The sequence below is a fragment of the Platalea leucorodia genome, assembly GCF_965183815.1.
Source record: "Platalea leucorodia genome assembly, chromosome: 5".
In the NCBI taxonomy this organism is placed as follows: domain Eukaryota; kingdom Metazoa; phylum Chordata; class Aves; order Pelecaniformes; family Threskiornithidae; genus Platalea; species Platalea leucorodia.
The window spans coordinates 39,098,766-39,118,783 of NC_138827.1; the positions used below are offsets into that span (position 1 = coordinate 39,098,766).

At 37.1% G+C, this 20,018-nt stretch overlaps 1 protein-coding gene across 11 annotated transcripts in view; it reads right to left on the reverse strand.

Moving 5' to 3' along the window:
• The window catches only part of ZNF644 (zinc finger protein 644), a 52,997-nt gene that overhangs the window by 17,425 nt on the left and 15,554 nt on the right, over nt 1-20,018 (reverse strand). For 7 of the 11 annotated variants that reach the window (XM_082313340.1, XM_082313345.1, XM_082313335.1 and 4 more), the window contains exons 2-3: nt 13,634-13,689; nt 126-198 (exon numbers count right to left, since the gene is read on the reverse strand). The gene's annotated coding sequence lies outside the window, so the exon portion shown is untranslated. Of the gene's footprint in view, nt 1-92; nt 199-12,998; nt 13,040-13,633; nt 13,690-16,023; nt 16,183-16,358; nt 16,414-20,018 lie in introns of those variants that run through there. The other 4 variants (XM_082313339.1, XM_082313341.1, XM_082313344.1 and 1 more) reach the window with 4 other exon arrangements.

The window sequence follows — 20,018 nt, forward strand, 5'->3', positions numbered from 1 at the left end:
ATCTTTTGGGGAATTTGATTCCTGCCATCACATACTTAGTTTCAGTTACTAATTAACATTTTGAATATAGCTCAGTTAAAAGGAATCATTACCTAGACTCTTTGAATTAAGATGTTATAACTCACAAGTAATATCCATGGCTCCCTGCAATGGTCCTTCATCGAAATCAAGGAAGACCACGCTTGACATCCTTTTTTCCTAAGGAGAGAAAACAACCTGGTTAAACACCACCACTTTCATCTTTATACATCACACTCTGAGTCCAGCATTTCTATTAGTTTTTCAATTTAACATTATGATAGGTATCCACACAAGTCAAACCTAGCTACGGCCTTGTGGAAATTCTCTGTTATTGTGCTTGTTTTGTTTCAAATGGGCAAAAGGACTAAACAAATACTTTAACCTCCTTTAAGTTTGTAAAAAACAAACCTTAGTGTAATACGACTTGTTTAGTATTTTGAAGATAAAAATAACTACATTTGGAGTAGAAATAAAATGAAAAAATTCTGCCACTAAATAAATGTTTCCTTTGCTACTTAATCATTGAACTAGCCAATTTAAAAATACAGCAACTCTCATGTCAGATGCATAATAAATGCTTAAAGTGTATGAACTATTTTATTGTATTATTTATCTGTAATATATCTTTATGCAAATGTTCTACTAGACACCCTAGTTTCTCATCTTCCCACTTCTTAAGATTTTTGCATTTCTTTGCTGTTTTGAGATGGGTCATTTTCCACCATAATAAAGACTTCCAATAAGATCACATTCAAAGCTATCACCCTAAAATGGTGATAATGCACCACCCAGCAGGAGTCTTTACATCAAGTACACAAGTTAGAAACGGGCACTGCAAACACGCACTAAGAATCAGTAATGCAAAAGTCAATTAAAAGAAGTGAAACCTCCAAGGACGCACAACAGCTCCAACAGTTTTGCAACTGAATAGTGTAAGCTTCATACAGTATCAGGCAGCAGAGTATAAAAATGTTCACAAAAAGTTTAGAAGAAATTTAGTAAGTCAATTTTGCCTGAAAGATGTGCGTTTTCCTCATTTTATTACTGCAGAGGTAGACAAATGTATGCTCAGTCAATTTGAGAGCCTGTATTAGCTTTTCTCAACAGGAAGCGACGTTGCTAACGAAGTGGTAAATTCAGTGTTAATGAGTGGCTTCACTGTTACCACCTCTGAGGTAAAACCTTCCATGTTCCAAGTTCCACCCATCTGTTCTGGTGTGAGGGGTTCAGAGGAAGAACAGACGCTTCCCACTTCAAGCAACTTCATCGGTACCCCCCGAACAGCGGGGAGGCAAACTGAGAATATCGTGCCTGCTTGGAGATTGCAATCCTCATTATCAGAATGGCTCCTGAAAACTTTTCACAGGTTCACGTGATGAAGCCAAAACCATGTTGCGCTACATACAAAACCATACTGACACTAAATATTAGTGGTAAAGCCTAAGTTAAAAAAGGTGGCTCAGGCACCATACGAGCCTTTAAACTGCGGCTCTTCAGAATTATCATGAGCAATATCTAAAACATGACACTGAGCAATCTTGTAAGAGACTCCTTTCCATATTGTGTATTTATGGCGATTGTGAACTATTCCATATGGATCTGATTAGAAGTCTTCTATGGTAATACAGCTGTCCCTACAGATTTCAGTCTTTGTATCAAGCCTGAAATGCTTACTGTATCAATAGTATCACTGTTACATTTTAATAATTTTCTGCTAATTACCACATTTTTTCCAGCTATCAGGGTGGTACAAATCACTATTTTACATGCAGGAAAACAACAAGAAAGCAGTTTTAACAGCATGGTATTAAAGAAAATATATAAAATATCTTTTTAAATTACAGTAATTTAGAGTCTTGTGATGACACTGAGCCAAGATGCAATACTTCATTTCCATTATTTACTCCACGTGTAGAAATTTATGCAGTAACAATGATAGGTGTAACTAGACACGTGCAAAAAAAAAAACATTCCACATAACGTTTCCTCAAAAACGATAGCATTATCATCTAACTCGTACCATTCAGGAAACACAACACCCAAACTGAAACACTACCTAATGTGAACACTCGGGGGGAAAAAAAGAAAAATCAATCATTGCAACAACTAAGATGTAATCAAAGGTATGCAATATTCTTTGCATATTTCCATCAAGTTTTAAAATTATCTTCTCTATACCATATCAGAAATACACAAATTATGAATTCTGTCAAAATACATACTAATTAATCCTTACTTAGTGTATCTGAAAAATTAAACATTGAGATAAAACTTTAAATTTCCTGCAAATAGTGCTTGTTATAGCCTCTACCACGGCAAGCACTATACAATTGAGGTAATTTTTATTTAAACACATCATGCAATATACCTAGGAGATATAGAAGTGTAAAAATGGCAACGCTCAAAAAGCCTACACAATCCCAGGCTCATACCTTTGAAACATACTTTTATCTAAAAGGCTAGGTCAACTTCAATTCAATTATTACAGGTAAGCCTAGAATGACTGTAATGCAGTTAACAGTGTTATTCCTGGTTTACATGATACACTATTATATAGAAATTATTTCATATTCAAAAGTAGAAAACAATCAATTATTTAGCCAACTAAGCCACATTCCACCCCATTTAATTAAGTACTTTAAAATTTACATAATATTTAATATTGTTTTTCTTCATAAAATATCAGTTTTTAAAATCATAATGAGTTCTGCAGATATGACTGCCTGTGGCCAGATAGTCTAAGCATTAAAAAAAGTGTAAGGTCAGATTTATCTTCAAGCTGACAAATCGTAATTTAAATGCCTTAAGCTAATCTTATTGTCTCAAAAATCTTGAACATCAGTATTTTTGCAAACTATCAGCACTTGCTATAACACCCTTACTACACTACATCTTGAGGTTACTACAGAAGAAATGAGGTGATAATTGCATATTAACATAATTATTCGGTAATCCCTCTGAGCAAGCTTCCTAGGTCACTCAGTAATTCAGATTAGATGCAACCTTCCTGTCATCAGATCTATGCTGTCCACTTTCTGTTCATTACCAATTCTTTTTAATAGGAATGTACTTAATTCCATTGTTCTATGTACATTATTAATTGTATTTATTATCAGTAGGTTTACGACGTTTCCAAGTTCTTATTTCATAATGACAACCTTCACTATGTAATAGGGTCACACACCAAATTAAGAGTATTGCCCTCATGCAATGCTCATTCATTAAAGCCTATGCTCCAGTGCTAAACGTACTACACTGTTGCCTACTAGCAGTTGGAGTTAGAGATTTGACAGTTTCTGTTAGAAAACTCACATTATTTTACAAGGATTTGCAATAGATTTGAAAGCACATGGAGCTGAAAAATTAAGATGCAAGAATTTGGTCAAGTTCGTGAAAAGCAGGAAGTGCTTTTATGTGTTTTGATATCAAGTTTCTCATTAAATTCATAAATATAAGCCAATGTGCTAAAAGCACAGAGTGACTATTAAGTGGCACAAAACCTTAGAAGCCATCTCCTAAATGGATGGAATTTAACCAGCCTAGTTATAAAGTAACGGAAGAAATACAGTGTCTTTCAGCAGTGCTGTAATGAAGGCAAAAATATACTTGTCCTGTGCTAAGTAACTCGTCATAAGTCAAGTTCTTTAAGCAGATATGTGAATAACCAAGACACTCAAGGGATTATTCAAGTATTCAAGAGATAGGAAAGGTGTTTCAGGTGTGCACTCTTCCCATTTAGATTTTTCTTCAAGACTTTGTTATGTAAATAGAGAAAACTAACAAACCCCATCATTTTATCCACAAGCATTCCGGTAATAAAGCTTTCTCAAATGACAGATTATATTAAAGATAATGGAACCAAAGTCACAGATTTTTAGGCAACAAACAGCAGACCAAAGAGAGCTTAAGTACACCATGGCACAGTACTAGAGAGGCATCTCCTTGCCCCATTACACAGTCTATTCCTTTAACAACTTAATCACAGCAAACGCCAAGCATGGAGCTTCTATCAAAAGTGAAATGTTTAAGAACCTTTGGAAAATGAAGGTTTGTACAGAGTAATAGAGGAACTAATAGTGTATAAGCATAAACCAGCGACATCTTGAGGAAAAAAAAAATCAAGTTATTTAGAGGATAGTTGTGCAGTATTTTTGCCTCTTTCACACAGTAATGCACACAGTTCACACCTCCTGAGTTTTGGGTGTTATCTAGCAATATGAATACCCAAAGTCAATAAAATAACAATATTTTGATCGTTAGAAGAATACCTATTACTTGTTTTCGACTTTATATGTTCTTAAAAAGCTATCCAGATGGAAACAGAACCACAAAGCCTGACAACCAGAGGATGAGTCTGTGACTCACCGTACCTTCCTCAAGCTTCTATTTGTGTTTGCAAATTAAGTTGTTGAAAATACATTCCCTTCTGCACAGCAGAGGCACTGACTATTTGTAGACTGCCTTACTTAGCTTTGAATCCTACAAATCACCTGAACACTTCTGGATTTTTTTTTTTAAACTTTGGTAGTGAAGAGACAGTTTGTTTAATACGCACAACACCATGAACATTGCCCTCCCACATCTACTTTACATACAAGTATATGGTTATTAATATAACCACAGTCTGAGGAGTTCCACTGAAAACTAGTTATCTTCAATTCCGATCCATAGCTGTTCATATGAAAACACAAACACAGAAAACTCTCATAGCTAATCAGACACCCATATTAAAAACTATTTTTTAAAGCAGCAAGAAAAATTACTGATACAACACTAAGAAGTTGTATTATGACTAAATAAAGAAATAGAAAGTTATTGCCACCCACAGTATAACCTTTTGTCATACCATTGAAAGATTCACTGAGTTGTTTTATCTCTGTGGAAAAAGTTGACCGAAGAGAAACTTGGGAGTCATCACATAAAAGCAACCTGCCTTTTCAGTAATATTATACTCAGGGACATCAAACCCGAAGCACACTTTTTCAAAAAGTTTATTACCTGAAACTTTGTTTCTAATGAAGCAATTTCTTCAAAAGCTGTGTGTCAGGTAGTAAGGAAAAAAGATGTTTCCTTAAAAATGTCAAAATTTCAGAAACTTGATTTCTGGTCTAAAATGTTTGAGTGGTATTTTAACATCTTGCATGTGAAAGGAAACAATACACAACTGAAGCATCACCATCTTACAGTTCAGAAATCATAGAAGAGAATACCATTACTGCCACCGACCATTGTTAATCTTATTTCTCTAATATTGATTTGCTTGGGAAAATAAACCAGTCTGTCACAATGGGGTGCATCATGCTAAAATTCAATACTGAAATCAATAACATAAATGACAATACAATTTAAGTGTCACAAGAATCAGATGTACGACTTCAAAAAATTACTCTTGTAGTCCTAAGTGCTAATGCCACAGTTTAGGATGGTTTCATTGGTAGAGACTTTTCAAATTGAATTAGGTATTTCTAAAAGATGCCTAGCCAGTACAAAAAACCAAGACTTTGAATCTGGTAACTTAAGAACAGTCACACGTTGTCTGGCAACTCCACAGGCTTCCATAACTCCCCCCAGCACTCTACAACCCTGGCCAGAGAGGACAGCCAAGTACTTAAGTCTCCACATTCTTGCAGCTCTTTGTCTAGTTTGGATTTTTAGTAGTACGATCTAGTTTGAATTGCACTGCCATTAGTTTCTACTAAAGATGAGAACTACAATCAAATATTGAATTTTCCTGAATGCAGACATACATGGTAATGACTAGCAGCATTCCAGTAAGACACATAAGTTTGAAAAATACAGACTTAATGCTCTGTGATAATACACACTATTTCTCTCAAAAACTGTTCCCTTACGTACATTTACATGCATAGATAAATTCTTCTCCTTTATGTCAATCTCACATGCTCACACCTTTTTTCTCTCTGAAGAAACTAAATGTTTGAGAAAACACTTTTCATCTTTCATCACCATTACCCGTGTTTTTCAGTCAAATGTATTCTTAAGCCTCAAGTATGGTACCAACAATTGCTTTTATCTAGACACAATGCAATGAATAGTTTCATAGAATCACAGAATATCCTGAGTTGGAAGGGACCCACAAGGATCATAGAGTCCAACTCCTGTCTCTGCATAGGACAACCCCAAAATTCACACCATATGTCTGAGGGCGTTGTCCAAATGCTTCTTGAATATTGTCAGGCTTGGCGCTGTGACTGCCTCCCAGGGGAGCCTGTTCCAGTGCTCCACCACCACCCTCTGGGTGAAGAACCTTTTCCTAATGTCCAACCTAAACCTCCCCTGGCATATCTTCCCGCTATTCCCTCGGGCCCTATCACTGGTCGTCAGAAAGAAGAGATCAGCGCCTGCCCCTCCTCTTCCCCTTGTGAAGAAGCTGTAGACCGCGATGAGGTCTGCCCTCACTCTTCTCTTCTCCAGGCTGAACAGACCAAGTGACTTCCAGCTGCTCCTCATACGGCTTCCCCTTCACCGTCTTCGTGGTTCTCGCTTATTTTATTAACAACTAGCATTAAAAAACAAGAAAGTTTTTCCTCATTACAGTCTATAAATAAAAGCTCTGCTCCCATCCTTGTTGTGAGACAGTATTTTTATCAAGCTGCCAAATAATTAAGGGTTGTGATCATTGGTAAAAAGTGTAATTGGTTGCCAGTAACTAGCGCTGTATCCTGGGGTCAAGACTGGGTCCAACACTGTTCCACATCTTCATTAATGACCTGGATGATGGGGTAGAAGGTACCCTCAACAAGTTTGCTGATGATACGAGACTGAGTAGAGTGGTTAATATACCAGCAGGTTGTGCTACCATTCAGATGGACCTCAACGGACTGGAGAAATGTGCTGACAGAAACCTCATGCAAGTTCAACAAAGGAAAGTATGAAGTCCTGCACCATGAATAAGCCCATGCACCAGTACATGCTGGGAAGTAGCTTTGCAGAGAAGTACCTGGGGGTCCTGTTGGACAGCAAGCTGAATGTAAGCCAACAATGTGCCCTTGTGGGAAAGGCGGCCAACAGTATCCTGGGCTGCATTAGGAGTGTTGCCAGCACACTGAGGGAGGTGATCCTTCCCCTCTACTCAGCACTGGTAAGGCTACATCTGGAGTAGTGTGTCCAGTTCTGGCCTGCTCAGTCCAAGGGAAATATGGAGCTACTGGAGAGAGTCCAGCAAAGGGCCACTAAGACAATTAAGAGACTGGAGCATCTCCTGTGAGGAAAGGTTGGTAAGAGTTAGGACTGTTCAGCCTGGAGAAGACTTGGTAGGATCTCATCAATGTGTACAAACATCTGAAGGGATGGTACAAAAAGATAGAGTCAGACTCTTTCCAGTGGTGTTCAGTGATAGGACAAGAAGCAATGGATACAAACTAAAATATATGAGTTTCCGTCTGAAAACAAGGAAAACTTTTTTACTGCGAGAGTGACTGGCACGGGTTGCTCAGAGAGGCTGTAGAGCCTCCATCCCTGGAGACATCCAAAAGCTATCCAGACATGGTCCTGGGCAAGCTGCTCTAGGTGACCCTGCTTAAGGCAGAGGACTGGACAAGATCTTCACAGGGCCCTTCCAACCTCAGCTATTCTGTGATTCTGTTTTAGTACACTTTGCCACACAGTATCCCAATTCTCACTTATTTTACTCCTCTTTAGAGTGCTCCGTATGCTCAGATTATCCACTTTTTTCTTTCATTTCAAAATATCAGCAATATAGGCACAAGAGTATTTTAATTAAAAAAAAAAAGTTTCCAACCACTAACTTCAGATTTATCATTCTGACAGCTTAAGAAAATTACACAAAAATAATTAGGTATACAGCAAAAGTGCATTCTCTTTACCCCAAGTTATGTAGAACATATTCACAGCAAACCCATGATTTGATGTCCCTCTCTCTTCCCATGTTCCTGTTTTCCAGAATTCTCTCACTAAATTAAAATGATATTATCACTCGCTAAGTAAAGTTATATTATCACACTCAAATTTATAAACATGCCTTTCCCAAGTCCCACCTCATTTTCTATTAGTATTTCAGGACTTTCCACAGGATGAATCCCTCTTCTACGTCACAATCTACTTAGAAGCCTTCTTGATATGTCACACCTCAGAGGGGCCTAAGGATGCTGGATTCTCAATGTCAACTTTTCAGGCAATACAATAAAAATACCTCCTCCTCATAGAAGCCACTCCCACCAGCAATGCTCTGTTATTAACTCCAGTCACAGTGAGCGAGATGTTTCACAAAGAGCATGTGTTTAGGAAAGTACCTGCATTCTTCCATGCTTTACTCTCATCACTACAGTCTTTACATGGGGAATAATACTAAAATAAAAGACCTGCTGTCATTGCAGAAGATTTTGGCTTGCAGAGAAGAGGAAGTAGTCTCAACATGGAGACATACGCTGTCAAATTACTGTGCTATACGTTGGCATTATGCTTTTCTTTGCAGCAAAGCCAATTTAAATAACTCCTGCCTTCCTCCACTCCCCCACATTCCTTCTTTCACGCTTTATCAACAATTTCATTATCCAGTTTAAAAGGCTGGGACCCATGCACTGCTGAATCAGCACAACCAAGATGCAACAACTATGAGTTAAGGGCACAAACTTTTACTAGCTTTGTTGACAGAAAAATCTACTGGGAAATCTATTCCTAAAATTTCTATCAATAAATAAAAAAGTGAAAATGCAGAGAACATTTCAGAAGGCAAAAAGCAGCTTTGGCAGTCCTCTGTTTAACTGCAAAACACAACATTATGAGTAACACTACCATGAAGCAAATTTTATGTTCTAAAATTACTTGAAGTACACTACTCAATTGAAGTAAAATGCTAGAAGTAAATGCTAAAATAATTCAACTGGGGAACATTAAATACATCTTTGGAGAATACTATTAACACAAGAAATACTCTTAAATTACATATTAGATATGATAGCTAGATTTTCCATAGAGACATACAAATGCAAATCCTTCCAGTAGGTTAAATACATTTCTAAAACACATCACTAACTTTTGGAAATTTTAAAACAAATCTACTCCCCCTTAACCTATAGTTTTACAGAATCAAAGCCACTTTATCTGCTCAGAAACAAGTCCTTTTGAAGCCAGGTACTGCCACCAAGTGGTGGTGAAATTCTGTATGCTAATCTAATTATTCCCCATGTGCAGAGCACACAGAACTGAAAACGTTCCCCATCTGCCAAATAGGAGCAATGGTGTACTACCACAAAGACATTTAAAATTAATCAAAGTAGAACCTACAGAACTTTCATATCCAAATCTAAAACTGACTTTCAATTTAAAACAAAGGTTTTTCCTACAATTAGGTCTTTTTGTTCAGACACTTTTCATGAGCAGTTGGGTAAAGAACCCTTTCTTCCAATACAAATCCAATACATACCAACGAACTGACTCTAATAATTAGCTGTTTTCTGTAACTCTACACAAATCCACAGTGATGGCCACAGAAGTCTTATTTTCACCATAATCCCAAATTTCAGAGAAAGGTGAATTCAGTAACCGAAGCTGAAGATCTCTTAAGGTATAAACCTCCAGCTTGTTATTTGGATAAGCTACTCGGTGTACTTTTGTTAGTATGCAAAGATCACAACCAGACTGGGAAGGATTTTTAGAAGTCAGGTATATTTGACTATTTTTACAGGAATATTTCTCAAGTTCACTAAACTATATTATTAGTTACCTGCACGAAGTAGTCCTGAAGTGTCAGTCCTACAGATCACAGATGAGGAGAACTTGCATGACAACAACATGATGCCGCATAATGGATTTACAGTGCGACTTTCTTAAAGATGGCATTAGAAACAGTTCAACCCAATTTTATTGAGACTGATCTTTGAACATGACACACCTTTCAACTTTGGAAAAATTCTGACCTTATTTCTTATTATATTAAATAAAAGTTGTAATTCTTTTTATCCAGCATGACCTGAAACACATCTAGTAACTTCTCATGCTTTTTACTTTTTTGGCTGATAACTATTTGCTGTACATATTTTCATAGCATCATAAATTTTAACATTGTCTCTCCTATTAAGGTAGAGACTTACCTCCTAAAGCATACTATCTTTCCCAATTATAAAAAGACTACCTTAAATGAACAGTCTGCTTTTACTCATTTAATTTAGAATCTTAGTGTAACAAATTATATTAGTGATATTAACTCATCCTTACCAGCAAACTGGCTCTCATCATCCTCTATATTCTTTCAGTGATCAAGGGTTAAAAAGCTAATGATTGTGCCAGGTAAGGCCAAAAAAACATCTTGCACCTTTTCAGAAAAGTTCTGCCAACTTGGAGAAAGCTGTCATCCTTACTGATGAGCATGTAAGAGTTTTTAAAAGACCTGAAGCTATATAACTCTGTACATGACCAGATAAACAGACAAAACTCATAATTCCAAGTGACAAGAAAAGATAAGGTGGCTCCCCTAATAATTGTTGTTTGTTTGTTTTAAAAAGTCATCACCATAAGTGATTTAATGGCAGAAAGCTAAACTTCATGTTACCAGGGAAATACAAACAGGATGAAAATTGTATGAGATTCCTGTCTGAGCCAAAGAAACACAAATCCCACATACTCACATTTATCCTGTGCAGAATTCTGTATATAACCTATCCTTCTTCGACATCTGTGGTGGTATTACTCATTTATTACATCCTCTACTTTTAGGTAAAGCAATACTAAATACATTAAAGACAGTTTCTGGAAGCAAGTGTGTTTTTGCCTGATATCTCAAATGCTTAAAATCTGACCTCACTCTACACACTGTTACAGGGAAATTCAGCACAAACATCTACCTTCTGTAACCCTTCCTGTTACACGGAAGTGTGACCCAGTATACTGTTAACACATAGAGACCAAGATTATTTTTTCCTAACTTTCCCCCACATTTAAAACAAGATAGGTCCTCCTATGGAGTTCAGAAGATGCAGTCTGGAAGTCAGAAAACCTAAGAACAAAGACGACGGTTACCCCTATAAAGTACATTCACTGCTTGTAAATACTATCTTACACCTGTGTGTTTTTAACTGGCAATAGATTTTTTTTTTTAATTTCCAAAAGTCAGGATATCATACCTTTTATATTCACATTAGGAAAGAGAATGATTTGCAATTAGAAAAACAAAAACCCTAAATCCTTTACTCAAATAAAACCTACATAGAAAGCACACTATCAGAGTCACTAAGAAATGCATTCTGGTCAAGAGTACAAGAAAAATGTTTGAGCAAATCATTAAATCACATTTTCAGCTATTGTTTTAAGTGACATAAGCTTAGACAAAAGGACAAGTCTGCGCTGAGTTGTGGGAGTTACATTCATTGTTTAGAAGTCTACAAGATGCTGCAGTCACTACACTGATGAGTGGAGACAGAAGACAGAGGCAGTTGGGAAACGCAAGTTGTCCTTTAAAAAGAAGTCTTTCAGTCATCCTTGCTGCCCTTCTCTGAACCCTCTTCAGCTCTGCTGTGTCATTTTTCAGTCACAGGAGTAGACTAGTACTCAAGAAGCAATACACATTGCAATGCAATGCATCTAGGGTACACCACAAATCTGTATAACCAAATCTGGTTTTTGTTTTGTTCTGGTTTTTGTTTTGTTCCCTGATAATGCGTAATATTTTCATTGATTTACTGACTATTCAGTTGTCATTTTCACAGAATTGTCAGAACCTCAAGATCTCCTCCAAGCAATAACAATAATGATCAAACGTCATTACACTGTTTCCATGTATTCTTTTACACATTTTTCTGTCCGCTTGTTATGTATGCAAGAGTACAGACTTTCTCCTCAGAGACCAGTTTTTTTCTATTACACACAGCTAACCACCATTAAGATGAAAGGTCTTTGGAGTTTCATTCAGAAGATTTCATGCTTAAAGAACACACTCAGATATTTATATATTACGGACTTCTCGACTAATTTTCTGTATTTAAACCAGTAATGAGATAACACATAAATTAAGAAGAGACAGAACGTAAACTGTAAGCATTAAGTACTGAAAGCATTAGAAGGCATAGGGAACAATCTAAATCTTACCGTTAATTCAAGTCCCCTCCCTAGCCACGATTGTTGTTTTACACTCGTACTCAGATAAAGAAAAGTATTTCCTTTTACAGAGTTATATTTATTCCTTTTCTCAAACAGCACATTCTAGAAACCTGCAAAGTCAGGCTAAGGCAGTAAACATTCCTCTACACGTAAGTATATGCATACTAGAGCAGTAAGTACAGCTTACTTTTAATTGTTCATAGTTCAGAAGACAATTCATAATCTAAGTCCTGAATCAGTTATACCTTATACAAAGGAACAACACTGAACAGAAGTTATTTTAAATTCCCCACAAAGCATTCTGCTATAATCAGTATTTTAAAGCTGACAGCAGTAGGTCTAAAAAAGTCTTAGCAGAGCAGAAGATACAAACAAAGCAGGTCATGTCGATTTTAAAATGCACATGCTACATTTTTAAAGCTACATTACATCTACATATTAATCGGAGACTAGAAATGAAGAACAAGCTCATTTGAGCAAACAGGATCTCCCTCTCACCTCTTCAAAATATCAAGTCACCACAAGCAGCTGCATTCTGAGATGGCGTATTAGTCAAACAGCAAGGAGGAAACTTGAGAAGCCAGCCTTTGTCTGTTATGGAAGCCTACGTACACGAGTCCATCATGCCCTGTCTCCACAGCAGAGAATTTACCGAACTGTGGTGCCTTACCTAAAGATACTCTTGAAAAATCAAGCTACAACAGAGTAAAGCAAATTGCTCTTTGTTAAGTATTTCACATAATTTAATGGAGAAGAGATTAATTTCATAGTTCAAAGTCTTCCTGAAGTAGAATACCAAGTAACTTGAAGAGAAACAAAATCTGTGCTTAGTTAAATTATTTTTCTCAAAATAAGGGGGGGTGGGGGGAGGGAGGGAATGCCAAAGTTACAGAAAACGTTACCTAGATAGACACTTTGCAATTGCATATGGACAACTAAGTTCTACAGCTCATGAGTACCAGCAGTAAATCTTCATACACTTTGTCTTTCAAATAGCTCCCAAAAGGGTTCCTGAGGACAGGAAAGGGAAAAAATACCCAACAGAATTTCATTATTAAAAATCTGAAACGCTATTCTCGTAGCTGGTCAAATTTCCCACAGAGTTATTTATTAACAGAATAAGTGCAAGTTTAACACGCTGCTTTGACAATGCAAAGTACACTTTCAGTACTTTGAAACCAGGTGGGTAATATGCAGAGGATGAAATTCATTTGAAGTACTCATAATTTTGGCTCTCAACAGCTAGCAGAATGCCTTGGTATCTTTTTTACTATAATAGTTTATGGAAGAAAAGCATAATTATCATCATAATCTTAAATATCAGAGCTGTGTGCGTTTTGTTCCTATTTTGGTATCATAGAAGTAATACTATGTCCATAAATTACAGTAATCAAGATACAAGTTTCAATACAATTTTCACTCACCGCTTTTTCTGAGTGTTTAGCAGTATATGCTACAGGATCCAAGGAATTTGGAAAAACAAACAAACAAACAACACCACAACAAAAAAAAAAACCAACAAAAAACTTCTTCTCACCTTTGTTTGTTTGGTTTGCATTAAGCTGAGAGATCCACTTCCACATTAAAACAAACCTGCAAAATAAAACAAGAACTTACTGTACAGCTGTCATTGTTTTCTACTTGTGTCCTAGACTATCAGACAAGACAGGCAAAGCACAGAGATGAGAAATTCACAGCTACAAATGTATTCTATCAGTTTTGTTTCAGGGTAGAAATACCAAAATTCCAGTGGTCTTCTCTCAAATACACATGTAATTTTCAAATAACATAGATGTTGGTACTTTAATTAAAAAATCCACCAAGAAATCATATCAAATATACACACATTAAACTAAGTGAGCAGAACAGGGGGAAAAAAGTTCCATGGCAATAAAAGCTCTGCTGCATTTTCTGCTAGTGCCTTCAAAGTCACCTCTTGAGTTCCCTGAATGGGGAACAGCACAGAAAAGGAAATGGTTACAAATGAAAGCTTTTTTAAAAATCTTTTTAGCAAAAATCATCAACATATCTGAGATTAAGTGTTAGAGGGTTTTAAACCTGGGCCTCACTAATTCCTTGCCTTTCCTCGGAAAGTTGTGTTTATTATTTTAAAGGCTAGCTGGCCCATTTTAAAATCATAACTTACTTTGCCTCCGTGAAGGCTGATTAATCTCAGATTAAATGCTCTATTTTCAGTTTTCCTCATGGATCTTTACAGAACTAACTATTCAAGTAAATTTTTCACTTCCTAGTGGGAGGTATCAGACTATAGAACATTTGGAAGAGACTCTGAAAGTCACCGAAGCTGCACAAAACCAAGAACGGATTTGGGTACAGCATCTCTACAGAACTGGATCTACTTCTAATGAAGACACAACAACTAGCATACAGCTTTACAGAGAGGGTTAGTCATATCTAGACTAAACTAATGTATCCATCACCAGAACTAACTCTGAAAGAGATACCTATCCTCACATACTGCCTAAGATTCCTCCCCTCAATTTGTTCACACACAGCTTTTTGATTCTGAGTTCCCCAGTCAGCCTGTAACTGTCTCAAAGCCACCTGCCTAAATTACAGAGAGCAAGGAAAGACAGACCTTTCAAAAAAGTCTTGCTGGGCAATACAAAGCAACAGAAGACAAGTCTCCAAGATCCTCTCCCTAGCCCCAGGATCATTTCCTAGTTATCACATTAAACCGCAGCCTTTATGCATTAACGTTATTCAAAAGATATGCTCATTTCTCAAGTAAGTTTTATTACAGAAAAAAAAATTATTTAGTCAGGTTTTAGAGTAATATTCATGCACCCAGAGAAGCAAAAGTGTTATTTTCAAGCAGCAGTGGAGCCCTACTGCACATTACAGAAAGTAAATGTAAAGGTACAGTTAAAAAAGCCCACAAAATACACCCTGCATGTATGAAGAGCCAAAATGCCTTTCAAAAAATGGGAAAGAAGGTGTATGCAGGCTTTACCTTATCAAACACTAAGATCAGCACTAAACCAGACATCTCAGTAAACCTGTGCACTTTGGCTGGGCAGAGTCAATCCCAGACTAACATTTTTCTCACTGCACGTAAGAACTACATCAATGACTCTGCCCCTGTGCAAAATGGCTTCACAACACTACAGCAATTCTCACATCTTCTGAACACTGCAATTAGCTAAACATTAGCAATAACTGTTCTCAGCATAGTTTTCATGGTTTGTGATCCAAGTGCAGACAGAATCTTTGCAACAAAGGATTGAGCCCAGACAACTGTAGATCACTGTGGTAATACAGCAGGCTGTCATACAACCCGAACTGCTGTAACAGCTTTTTCATGGATACACATTACTTCGGACCATTCAATTTACTCTGTTGACATAAAATGGGAAGTCTTACCCTACACTGCCTATCTGGACGGCCTGTACTCTTGTACTCATTGAACGTGCTCTTTGGAGAAAACTTAAATGTGAGTACTCTTGAATGTAAGAATTCTCTGGTTCGCAAGGAGCTCACAGACCACTTTGAGGGATAAATTTGGGGTTACTCTATATCTACATCTGGCACAGACAGAAAGTGAAGGGAATAGAGAAGATGGGCCATCATGATTTGGATATTGTCCAGTTGAAGGAAAGATGACAGAAGTTGCACAAAGAGATCATCAGCAAGCAAACTGCTGACGGACCAAAGGGCTGGCCACTGCAGCCCTGCGTTACAAACTTCAAAGGGCTCTGCAGAATTAACTCCCCTTTTTGGGATTTCAAACCCACTGGTGTTCAAAGCTCCACCCAATGGGAGACTGTACGTGCAGTCGCACGCAAACATCTTGATGAAGGCAGTGCAGTCTGCATCGACACACCACATTTTAGCCCAGACTACTGACAGCATTAAGACTCTCACTGTTTAAAGCGGCCCAACCTACAGTATTTAACCAACACTCACCTCTGAAAGGTCTTTCCGCTGTCAAGGAAGATTCCTCTCACTCCAGCACAATCAAACTCTAACACCTACTATTCTTTCCAAGGGTGTTGACATTTGGAATAACTGAGCACCTGAAGTTCTTTACCAGGCAGATCCAAGAGAGGTAGTTCTCCAAGACTCCTTATAGAAAGGCAAAGATTTCAAAATCACAAATGTTTTGCCTCCAATGTTCCTGTCTTAATTCTCATTATCAGGAAAGGAAGTGAGAATGAAAGCCACTCTCCCTCACCAGTTAATAAGGACAACATCAAAAGGGACTCAGAAGCAGGTAGGAAATGCAGTTACACAGCATTCACCTTGAGGCCTCGCCATTCAAAGAGTGAAAAGGGGCCCACAGCAGGTACAAGGACCACTCTAAAATGGTTAGGCTTCTGATCACGGATAAGCAGCTGCCTGTTCTGATAAGGGCAGAGAACAGGAAGTGGAAGAAAACTGCAACGGTGGAGATCGGCGATATCTTGCACGTACCCCCGGTGATACTAAAGAAACATAAACGGACTAGAAGTTATTAAAAGGACAAGCATTCCTCACCGATCGGTAAATGGGAACCAAGGCTGGTTCAGTGCTAGCAATGATCACCTTGCCCAGACGAAACAAAAAAGCAGCATACCAGTGAGACTTCTTTTCACGCAACACACAGAAAAGGCCCAAGTAGGCACAAGAAGTTCTCCAGTCTGTGCGCAGCGACAAAGTCACATCTGTGGCTATTGCTCAGAGACAGAAGTACAACCCCTCAAGTGTATCTGAGCTAGAGAGACACACACAGAGATTCTCAAAGAGCGTTTGTTTGACAATAATTTAAAAGGCTGTATGTACAAGCTGTAAAATAATTGTCACAATTGCTACACTATACTAGTTAAAATTTTTAATCTTTCTGGTTAGCTAGAGAACAGCTGCAAAAGCTTCCATAATACTGCTTTCCCAAGTAAACAAAAGTTACAGCTGCTTCTTCAAAATTCAGGTTCATAAAGAACAACTAAGATAACTACTTTCACATCTATAAAGATTTTATCCATGAATCTTGAATCAAGCTCATAACCATTCACAATACAAGGTTTACATAAAGACAATTAATCTGAGTTCAAATATAAGTTACTACACAAAACTTGCCTAACTACTCCTCTTGTCATTAGAGCTCGATCTTATGTCAAGACTACATTTACTTTTATTCACCTTCTGTTTACATTATTAGGGCCCTGTTTGCTATAATTAAATATCTCCTATAACATGCACCTTTCTGGGGAAAAAGTTTGAGAAACACTAGAATGCAAAGGTGTACAATGAGTAAATAAAATCTGCAGTAATCCTGACAAGAGTTTTGATCTATTTATCTACTATTTAGCCCTTATTTCCTAACAGATCTGTGATAACTGACATTTCTACATCTATCTGGGAAAAGACTCTTAACCATCTTTAACCACCACCTTCTCCTGGAACGGCTGCAGTCAGGAACATAATTCATAGAGAATTTTTTTGGTGGGCTTTTTGGTGGCATTTTTTGTTTGTTTGTCTGTGGTTGGTTTTTTTTGTTGTCTTTTTTAAGAGAGTTATAACATAACACAAAACTAGCTTTTGCCCCCATAGCTGATGATGCTTATGGGGGAAGGAAAGAAGAAACAAAGCCTAGAATAAACTATACTATACGATCTACTTTTGTTGGTATAAGCTGTGGCTAAACAGTCCATGTCACTAGCTTAACATAAAACCACAGAAAAAGGCTTGCAACTGTCATCTTGACTTCAAGTACTTTCTGGGACTTACAAAATGTGATTCGTTGGTTGAGAGTGGCATTTACATTTATCAGGATACCGGTGTCGCAGCATTAAAATCTGCTAAATCCAAAAGCCAGGAACGAGGAGAAATTTCCTTCTAGTATCTGATCCAGCTCTGGAAAACGTCCATAGAAATCTAATAATGCTAAGAATCAATGCTGGAAAAAACAGCCAGTAGAAAACAGAGATTACTCTAAGAAAAGGCTATTACAAGAATCCCAGAAGAAGCTCCAGCTAAAATTGTACACACAACTACCAAGGATAAAGTCATTTCAGAAGAAGACTGAGAAAGCAAAAACTTAGCTGACAATAGTCTCCTAAATCAGTTATTACAGCTGAAAAGCTCTTTAAGTACAAGCCTATACTGCCATTTTCCCAACAACTAGTCAGCAATGACCTTGTCTGTACAAAATGTAGTTTCCTGCTTTCTCTTTGTACAAGGAACTTTGATGCTCTTTGATTTCTATTAAAAAGTATAAAAATAACTTAATCTACATTCAGTACCCACAAATATCTAGAACTAACATTCACTGTAGATTAATTTAAATAATCACGCGAACTTCAACATGAGGTTTTCTAAAAACACAAAATTAATTCCCTTGGAGAATTTCTAAGACTTCTCTCAATCTGTGCTATTCCAACCGTAGTTATACCAACTGAATTATAAATGCCACAATCAAATTTACCAAAATTAAATTTGCAAAGGAAAAATAACAATCACGCTTCTTACAACAGTTAAAGCAAAGCGATATTTAAGTGCAGGTACCTTACTGAAGCCTGACTTACCCAGAACTCAAATTAAGCAAAAACTTAACACTTCACAACATGAAGAGACAAAATTTAAGTCCTTTTACTGGAGATGCTTCTGACTTCAAAGAATCTGCAGTGACTGAACAAGAGCGAGCAAGCAAGGGACTGCAAGAGAGAAGGCTGCCTCCTGCATTTTGAATCTCCTGCTAGATTTTGAGAGTTATCTGAAAAACAGTTCAAAGAAGTTACAGTTCTTCCTTTGTCTATTCATCACAGTAAAAGTCACATGCACAGTTCCCAAAGTTGTGGCAGGGCTTTCACGTGGAATTGTGGAAATCTCTCATTTTTCTACTCAGAGAAAGTTTTGCTTTTCGACAACACCCCGTATGGGATGGTGAAGCACTTCAAGGAAGAGTATGACAGCATAGGAAATGAACACAACTGATCATACCTCAGACTGTGAAGCTGTTTCAGTCCAAACAAGAAGATTACAAGTAGATGAATACAGCATTAATAAGAGTATCACAGTAGGGAAAAAAGTAGTCAAAGAGAGTAGCCTGTACAGGAAAAAAGAACTTGTGTTTTTACTATCAATTACGTCAAACAACAGATTTAATTATTATTTCAAAAATCTGTATTACATAAATAAAAAAATGGAAAAGCCATCAGAGGGGAAAATATTCTAGGTAGACTGGGGTTTGGACTAACAAAACATATTGGTCAAAAAAGGTTACTTTTCCTCTCCATCACTAAACAGATAAAGAAGTAAGCATTTAAAGATGTACACAATAGGCACACAATAAAGATGGAAAGATGCCTACAGAGAAGCAAGGGGAAACGAACATAATTTAAGAACTGTTTACTTTGAGTACGTTATCCAGTAACCAAATATGTAACAATCAACACACAAATGAAAGCATCATAAAAGCACTAAACTGAAGCATCGGTTTAAAGATGGAGTTTTGAAAACATTTAGAACTTCAAGGCCTTAAGAGACAATATGAATATATTGTTTCTGAAGGTTACTTATCAATGCAGTTTCCCCCTCAGCTAAGATCAGTTGTAACATTCTAAGTATCACTGATATTTAATAAATAAGTTTACAGTCCATCAATATCCAACTAAATCAAATGGCATTCTTCACAATGAGAATTACCATAACATAAGCAATAAACTGCAGAGAAATAATTCACCTTCTCTCTTTATCATTTCTCTACCAGTTTAAGCTACAGATCAACATACCACTTTTATAATAAACACCTGGATGTTTTCAGTCACCCTTCAGCCTATTTACCTTGACCACATGAACTAGCTCTTTATTTGCTGCATTTATATACCTTAAATGTAACAGCTTCTCCCAAATAGGAAAAGCTTAAAGCACAGAATGACATCATCTCTCCATTCCACTCCAAACTACTAATGGCACTGTACATA